This window comes from Vespula pensylvanica, chromosome 2 (genome assembly GCF_014466175.1).
Source record: "Vespula pensylvanica isolate Volc-1 chromosome 2, ASM1446617v1, whole genome shotgun sequence".
NCBI classification, from domain to species: domain Eukaryota; kingdom Metazoa; phylum Arthropoda; class Insecta; order Hymenoptera; family Vespidae; genus Vespula; species Vespula pensylvanica.
The window spans coordinates 1,236,792-1,246,872 of NC_057686.1; positions in this window are offsets into that span (position 1 = coordinate 1,236,792).

Genomic DNA, 10,081 nt, shown 5'->3' on the forward strand with positions numbered 1-10,081 from the left:
TGGCTCTGATATTGGCGGAAAATATTGAACATTAGTATCGATACTGTTAAGACCGAGATGAAGCGGGTGGCGCGGGCTCAATTAACTTTTATCCGGGTTGAGCTTTCCTCGTGTTAAACGATTATTCCTCGTTCGGTATTGATAAAGCCGTGACTCATCCCTCTATAATCTTATATTAAATTCGATGTCGATGACGTAGATGAACTATATAATACCTAAACACATATATGTATGTATATGAGAAATTGTTATATGATATATTTAAATATTCATTTAATGATATCATTGATTTATTCAATATTTCAATGATATGGTTGACTTATTAATTATTTAACCGATCCGGATAATAAAATCTATTTGATCATTTATGTAAAAGAAAGAGACAAAATTCATTGACTTTCGAAATATGATATTAAAAATAATCTTCCGCAAATCCTACAATATATATTATATTTTTTATTCTATTATGTATTTGCACTATTTCTTTTTAAGCTAAAGATATATGTTTATGAATTTATCGTAAGTATTACTTAAATGGTATAAACACACACACACACACACACACACACACACACACACACACACACACACACACACATATATATATCAATGATAAAATTTATTATGCAAATTTTTGATTTTTCCAATTTCATGATATTTTAAGGATAATATTATAAATGTAAAAGTCCACAATAAGTGTAATAATACTTTTATACTTATGCATACTTACGTTTATTATATGTATAATGATAATAATAATAATAATAATAATAATAATAATAATAATATTAATAACATAAGAAAATTCGATGGATATGTCGAACGGAATCGAAAAATTTTTCAACTATTATATAATACCTACATTCTGAATAGACATACTTTGCGTGTAACCTCGGTATACCGTCACGCATAAGTCGCACTGAGAATCGATCGTAAACTACTCTCTTCCCCTTCTCTCCCACCTCTTTTTCTCTCTATCTATCTCTCTTTGTCTCTCTCTCTCTCTCTCTTTCTCTCACAAGCTCACAAATCTTGCACGAGTAGTTCCGTTCGTTAGATTCCAAAGGAATTGCAAGAGCGAGCATAATGACTAATTAGACGATCGATACTTTAATCTCTATTAAGTATCACATACATACATACATACATACATACGCTTTCTCTCATAAACACACATAAACACACACACACACACACACACATATATATATCTATATCTATACATATATTATTTATCATTTAAATACAAGTTATTAATTAATACATATATTATCAGTGTATTAATCTAGTCATTTCATTATCGAACGATCGAATTCTAAGATTAATTTTGAAAAATAGAAAAAGAAAGCGAAAGAGAGACAGAAAGAGAGAAAGAGAGAAAAAGATAAAAATAAATACACGCGCGCGCGATCGCACGCATACATATATAACCACACACATATACGCATATACGAACACGCATATATATATACACATATAGAGAGAGGACTTTCAACTTTCGAGATTAGCGATGAAATAAGTCGGCGGTATTACGCAGTGGTCACGCATTATGCCGCACCTGACCACCCTCGCGACTCTAATTATCTCTCTCTCTTTCTCTCTCTCTCTCTCTCTCTCTCTCAGTCAAAGAGAGAGAAAGAGAAAGAGAGAATAGGATAGAACGATCCTCCGGAGAACTCGTCGTGAGTATCTCCTTTTGCCGAGATAATGACAGTCCGACAGTGCAGACAGTTCTGGTGACTGGGAATCCATGGCTATTGTTATTAAACTTATACCACGCTTTGGATGGGATCCCATATAACCCAGGAAAGAAAGAAACAGAAATATATATATATGTATGTATGTATGTATGTATGTATGTATGTATATGTGAGACATTATTATTATTGTTATTATTATTATTATTATCGTGATAAAATATAGAACGAGTGATTAGAGATAATAAATACTAATTAATGTAACACTATTGATAAACAAAAATTAAGATTTAATTTTATTCGTGTAACGTTCGATATCGAATGTTAAAAAAGAATTGATCTGATCGATGATCGATCGTTCTATTCTTTATTCTATGAAATGTTTTTATGATATATTTTATAAAAAAAAAAAAAAAAAAAAAAAAAATAAAAATAAGAAAGAACGACGGACTAGAGATACGATTGGGTTTAATATATCTGATATATCTGAAACGTTGTTAAAATATATCGACGATTTATTACTTTGAATAGACGAGCATAGAAAAATATAATTGTTCTATGTCGTTAACATATCGTTTGAAAAACATTTGTCATTAATTCATTTCTCACACCGTACAACACCGTACAACATTTAATTATTCTTTATTTATCAATCGTCCGTATGGCGTTACTTGTTTAATGAAAAATATAATGAAAAAGTGAAGAGAAATAATAACGAACGCACGACGAACAGATAAATACTCGAGCAAGATAAGAATTGAAAAAACTTACATGCATACCTTAGGCTATTACGTTTGGTCAAACGTTTCATTCGTCGATTCGTTAAATCAGCATCTTTTTTCTCGACCTTATCTAAATACTCACCTGTATATTTACCTACTACTACTACTACTACTACTATTACTAACGTTTCCTTCCACGATTAGAGTTGATATTAATGATTATCGAGCTCGGCGAAAAGTCAATGTAAGTAAGTAAGTAAGTAAGTAAGTAAGTAAGTAAGTACTATGCGTGTTACGATGTACCTAAATACATATATACATACATACATACATACATACATACATACATATATACAAACGTATCTTTAAGGAAACCTTTTTTCTATCTATCTTACTCTCTTCTTTATATTCTCTCATCCATTTCTACCTCTCTTTCTCTCTTTCTCTCTCTCTTTTCTTTGTTCGTTCACTTCCCTTTACCATTCCTTTTTTCTCTATCCTTTCCTCTCTTTCTCTTTCTAGAACGTTTACTCGAAGCTGCCGGGAAAAAGTCATGTTATTAAGTCCACGGCAAAAGTCCTTCGTCCTTTTCTCCTCTCCTCCACCATCACTACCTCTCACTCCCTTTTCCTCTTCCTCTTCCTTTACCCTTCAACAACCTCCCCCTTCACCAACCCCCTCAGGCTACTTTCTCGTCCACTACTTCGTTCCTACTCTCTCTCTCTCTCTCTCTCTCTCTCTCTTTTTCTTTCTTTTTCTTTCTCTCTCTCTCTCTCTTTCTCTCTTTCTCTCTTTCTCTCTTTCTCTTAGTCTTTGGTCCTCTCTCGAGCATCAACAGTCGTTCTCCCTGGACGAAGCTCCCTAGATTAGTTCATTACCCAGCACGGCGTGTCTTCTGTTTTTGCACGTCGTGGAAATAGATTTGTTGCAAGATCGACGGTGCGTTCTTGCTACCAACGCCGACGGGGTCCCTGTGTGTGCAGCTTATGCTGCGTAACTTTACCCCTACCTATCTATCTATCTGGTGGATAACGTTGGTCGATCATTTTAAATGTTTAATAGATTTTTCTTCTTTCTCTTTTCCCTTTTTCTTGTCTTCTCTTCTCTTCCCTTCTTTTCTTTTTCTTTTTCTTTTTCTTTTTCTTTTTCTTTTCTTTTCTTTTCTTTTGTCTTCTTTTTTTCTTTATTTTTCTTTTTTTTTTTTTTTTTTATATAGACTTCGCGCGACGGTACCATAGTTCTGAATTAATTTTTATTGTTTTATGTGTACGCGCGTGTGCGCGCTAGTTCTTAAGAAAAAGAAAAAAACAATTTGGAGAAATTTGATCAACGCAAAAGTTTCATAAGAAGTATGTTTGAGAAATTAATTAGGTTAAAATTGATATGATTTGTAGAGAGAAATGGAGAATGATTTAGAAGGGGAATCGATATGGGAAAGGAAAAACAAATATTGATGTACTTAGGTATATTACTAATGGAAAGAAAAAGAATTATCTGAAAAATTCGATACATGTAAAATTTATATGTATATATATATATATATATATATATATATATACACATATATATGTAGATATAAGACATTAATTAGAATAAATTGATCTGATTTGAATACGAGAAAATATCGAACGATTGGAAAGAAAGTTTCTAAAGAGAGTGGAAGAAAAATATGAAAAAAGAAATCAATGTGTCTCTAACGGGATGAGGGAAAAAAAGGAATTGTAAAAAAAAAAAAAAAAAAAAAAAGAAAAAAATTCGATACCTGCAAAAATTTCGATAAGCGCGATTACGAGATCAGGAGGAAGACAATTTAGAACGAATCGAATCGAATCGATCTTTGAGAATCCATTGATTAAAAAATTCACGCGGGTTAATCGGATTATAATCGTAGAAAAGAAAAAAAAAAGAAAAAAAAGAAGATTCGAGTTAGAAATTCGATAAATGAAAAACGAAAAGGAAAACGACAACGACAAAAATATGAAAAGAGAATGAAAGGAAAGAGAGAAAGGAAGGAAATGAAAAAAAGAAAGAAAAGAAGCTAAACGAAAAGAAAGTAAATAAATAAAAAAATAAGAATAGGAAGGATACAACAGCACTTTTCGATTTCAACAAGGGTGCATTACCACTACGAAATCGACATCCACCGCCATTATGTTCGAAACGAAACTGACACCGGTTTCGAGGTAAATCGTAACGCGGTTATCTGTTGGAACGTTCGACGCGGCGCGTCGCTATTCCCACGAGGGGGTTTGCACCACGACGCGTACCACCAGTGAGGTTGAAAGAGAAAGAGAAAGAGAGACAGAGACAGAGAGAGAGAGAGAGAGAGAGGGAGAGAGGTGATAGAAAGAGAGGGTAGAATGGGAGGTTCGATGGGGGTAGTGAAAGGGTGAACGAGGGTGGGCTTGCCAACGATGCGCCATTTTTCTCGAGTGCGTATCATTATCGATTCACTTTTATCCATACTGAATGAGTCTTCGTAGATACCTAGTACATGTATATTGTATATATACACGCATTTGTGTGTGTGTGTGTGTGTGTACGTATATATATATATATATATATTCTTTGGAACGGACAGGAAGTCGAAGTTTATTAGTAGACGGTGTACGGTTGTAAGCCGAGGGATAGGTAATAAAAGAAAAATTCGAGGAAGAGATTCTCGTAAGTCGAGTAAAAGGAAACGTTCTAGTCATACTTTTCTTTTATATATATATATATATATATATATATATATATATTTCTGTCTTTTTTATTTCGTTTATTTTGATTTTCGTATTTTCCGTTTTCTTTTTTGTTTTACCGCTGCACGAAGAAAATGACGAAGAAGATTAGATAGTACGGTGAATCGTACGTACGATATTATATGAAGAAATAAAATTGAAGGAAGGATTTCTATCGATTTCTTCAAACTCCTATATAATAATAATAATAATTATTATTATTATTATTATGATAATAAAATTATTATTATTATTATTATTATTATTATTATTATTACCATCTATTATTACAAATAAAGTATTGGACGTTTTACGAGTATATTTAAAACAGTTAACGGTGATAAGTATGCGATAAGTATCTACATATAACAGTTATTGTAGGACTTCAAAGTTTCATCGATTTTCTAACTACTGGATTATTATGTAATACTTTAATTATATTCTTTGATTATCTATGTATCCGATGGTCTATATATACATGTACATATACATACATATACATTCACACACACGTATACATAAACTTTTCTACGTAATAAGTATGTATGTAAAACGATCGTAAATAGACGACACGTTTAACGGATAGTAAGAATAAAAGTTTCTTTCGTACTTTTGATATGATGGATAACGTACATAGGTCTTCGTTGCGTATCTATCCTATCGAATAAACCATCTATGTATCTATCATAATCGTCATTCGTCAGAGGTTCATCGTTGTTTCACGTAAAACCTATGTACGTCGATATTTTCTCTCTCTCTCTCTCTCTCTCTCTCTCTCTCTCACTGTCTCTCTTTATAGTACGGTATATAACGCATTAATATCGCAAGGTCTCGAATAATAATGTGAACTGACGTACAACGTCCATAAGACGATGAGTTCTTATGTTCTATGGTCTTCTCTCTTTCTCTTTCTTTCTCTCTCTCTCTCTCTCTCTCTCTCTCTCTCTTTCTTTCTCTCTCTGTCTCTCTTTTTCTCTTTGATATCAACGCAATAGTTAGGTAGGTATCGAAAGGTCGTTAGAGTCGTATTATATCGAACGGTTATCGATCGGCTATGTATGTTTCGCATGAAAATTCAATTCTTCTTTAACAAAGGAAGACAGAAAGAAAGAGAGAGAGAGAGAGAGAGAGAGAGAGAGAGAGAGAGAGAGAGAGAGAGAGAGAGATAAGATCGCTTAGCACGTAACGTTAAAAATAATAGTTCACGATGACGTCGTTTTCCGCGTGTCCGCCTTCGTTAGTCCTATCTTGACTTCCTTTTTCATTTTCTCCCTCTCTTTTTCTCCTCTCCTTTCTCTTTCTCTCATTTTTTTCCCCTCTTTTTTCTCTTCGTTCTTCCCTCTTTTTTTTTCCCTTAGAAAAACAAAAGGAAGGAGAAGGATTTATGGTCGAGCTAAGAGAGACAGAGATAAAGATAGAGAAAGATAAAGCGAGAGAGAGAGAGAGAGAGAGAGAGAAAGTGAGATAACCTTTAGTTCACGGGACGAAGAGTCCCTTCGATCGTGTCAGCCGCCTTCGCAATGACGCAGGAAGTCAAAAGAAGTAGGAGGATAAAAGCACGAGAGTATTGAGAAATAGAGTGAGATAGAGAAAGAGAAAGAGAGAGAGAGAGAGAGAGAGAGAGAGAGAAGGTGTGTCGAAGAAAAAGAAGAAGAAAAGAAAGAAGAAGAAGAAGAAGAAGAAGAAGAAGAAGAAGAGGAGGAACAGGAACAGGAAGAAAAAGAAGAATTTAATCTCTGAGAGAGCTGCCGAGAGGTGGACGGCGTGTATCCTCTACTTTGCTTTTGATTAATTTCACGCGGGCGCACGTGTACCAGAGCGGCATTACAACTCCTTCGACAAGTCGAACGAGCCGCCTCTACATCTCTCTTTCTCTCTCTCTCTCTCTCTCTCTCTCTCTCTCTATCTATCTATCTATCTTTCTTTCTCTCTCTTTCTCTCTTTCTTTCCTTCTTTCTTTCTTTTCTTCTCTCCTCCCGCCCCATGACTTGACCGCCTCTTCCACCACCACCATCTCCTCCTCCACTTCCCACGTACATCACCGCCTCCTACTTCTTCACTGCCCCTTCATCTTGCCGCCACCATCTCCTCCTCCTTCTCATTCTCATCCTCCTCTACTTCTTCTTCTTCTTCTTCTTCTTCTTCTTCTTTTGCTTCACGCAAAAGAAAATCTTCTTTTTCTTTTCTTTTCTTTTCTTTTCTCTTCTTTTTCTGTTGTCGTCGTTGTCATCGTTTTGGTGTTGTTGTTGCTGTTGTTGTTATTGTTGTTGTTTTATTACGAACTTATATGTATATCGCGCGTTAATATACTCGTAAGTATATATGTATGTAAGCAAGTAAGTATATAGAAAAGCGTGTTGGTTACTGTTCGTTCGTTCTCCTCATGGTCATACGCAACTATCGAGCGAAATACGGAAGGGAATCTTTCTTGACTTACTTCCAACGTTTCTTTATTTTTCTTCTCTTTTTTTTTCTTCTTCTTCTTCTTCTTTTTTTTTTTTTTGTTAATACTTTTTCTCTTCGCGAACGTCACACGTTCGATAGATGATCGTTGGGAGAAAGCTTAGCGGGTAAAAAGTTTAGAGATTAAAAGTCGATAAAAGATCGACGTAGTTTTTTACAAGGTCTTTTCTTTTCTTTTTGTTTTGTTTTTTTGTTTCCTTTTTTTTTTTTTTGATAGTATTATTTTGCATTCCAACGAGTGAGAAATTATTATATACATATATATATATTTATATATATATTTGTTTATATTAACGATAATGGATAAGCGTTAAAGATATAGTTTCTTTTTTCTTCCTCATTAATAATATTTCTCGACATGTGGTATCTCGAGTGATTATTTCGTGGATAAATGTTAAAAGTTTTCATTGCTCCGTTTAAAGGAATCTGATGAAAATTATTAATTCGATATCGACGCGAATATATCTGATGTTTGATAAATACAAAAAGAAAAAAAAAATGTCGTCGATATCGACAAGGGTTAATACGCGAGGGATGGCGTTGGGGAAGGGGATGGATGAGTGGAAGGGGTTAACGATGAAAATTTTTATTATATCACTTCGAAACAAGATTAAAAATTATATTTACCATCGATATGCGGCACAACGAATTACTTTTTTCGTCATTCAAGTATTTCTTTGTTAATACTATCATTTAAGATAGATACGATCGAAAAAGAATAGAGACAAAATACGTATCAAAAATATAATCAGAACTTTCTGTCGCACGAAAAACAAAACAAAACAAAACAAAACAAAAAAAAAAAAATTACAAGTAACATATTTCTATCGATAAATAAACCCATTAAAAATATATATCAATATAATTGGAGTTTTCGAGTTCTCCGAACGCTTCGATTTTCTACCAATCTTCCTTTCGTCGTCGAACGAATGAAAAAAGAAAAGGAAAGAAGAGAAAAATTAAGAAAAATAAGAAACAAGAAGAAGGAAGGAAAGAAAAGAACAGAAAAGAAAAGAAGAGGAAAGGAAAGGAAAGGAAAGGAAAGGAAAGGAGAGAAAAGAGAAACGACGTGGATGGTTGAAAGAGTGTAGAAAAAGAGGAAGAAGAAGAAAAAAAAAAAAAGAAAGGAGAATCGTCGAGGAGGTGTTCGTAGAATCGAATAAGGGCTTTTCTCGCCCTTCGACAGAGCGGAAGATCGGACGACGCGTGGGAACCCGGAGCATGGCGACCCGCTTATATATACCTTTTACAGCGTAAAAGGTTAAACGGCCTCTTTAGCGCACAGTTAGAAGACCGACTAGAGACCTTTCTATAGGCAGGAGAGCGCGTCAAACGGGCGTCGTTATCGAACAGACGAAGTGAACGAGAAAGAGAGAGAAAAAGAGAGATAAAGAGAGAGAGAGAGATAGAAAGAGAAAGAGAAAGAGAAAGAGAGAAATAGTCGTGCCAGAGCCACCGAGTTTCGATCGATTCGCGAGATATCGTGCGTTTACGGATCGACGGGTTCCTCTATACTTATGTAGGTAAGTACGTATATACGTAGGTAAGGTACGTAAGTACGTAGGTATTCTATCGTATCCTATTTCTTCTTCTTTCGATTCGTTAACGTTCGATTTCTATACCCTGAGCCTCGACCTTGATTGGACGGATAAAACCCCTGTCTGATAAATTTATACTTTCTTCCGTAACGCGAACGTTCGATTATTAAGAGAGTAATATCGAGTGCGTTGGAAGGGTAAGAGATATATTGATATAGATGTATGTAGGTAATGTATGTTGTGTATATGTATGTATGTATATGTGTGTGTGTGTATGTATATGGAGAAATTTATGATAGGTAATTTTTGTTTCTTTTTTTTTTTTTTATTTTTTGTTCTTTTTCTTTCTTTTTTTAAAAGGATTCATTACAATTTATATATATATGTGTGTGTGTGTGTGTGTGTGTGTATGTATGTATGTATGTATATATAAATATAGGTGGATTATTTGAAATTATGTCAGAGCGAATGAAATATTGTAATCGAGAGTAGATTCGCTCGTTAAGTCAAAGCGGGTGATGAAAGTTTTTGAATCATACGTATATCGTATATCGTATTAAGCTTTAGCTCGCATTTTTATTCCATATTTTCTTAAGGTATTATGAATTTTTTAATTATATGTATATACGTGTGTAATCGATTTCATTATATTAATTTTTTCTTATTTTTCTCTATGCATGTAGGGTATGAACGCATACATACGTACACACACACATGTATATATATATATATATATCTGTCAGAAAAAGAATATATACAAAAAAAAAAATAAAAAAAATATATACATATGTATCTTAACACATCGAAACAAATCGTCTTATTAGCGTTAATAGAAAAAGTACGATTTCAAAAAAAAAAAAAGAAAAAAGAGAAAACAAAAGAAAAAGAAGGAAAAGAAAAGAAACGGAACAAAAATAAATATACTTTTCAGGAAAATT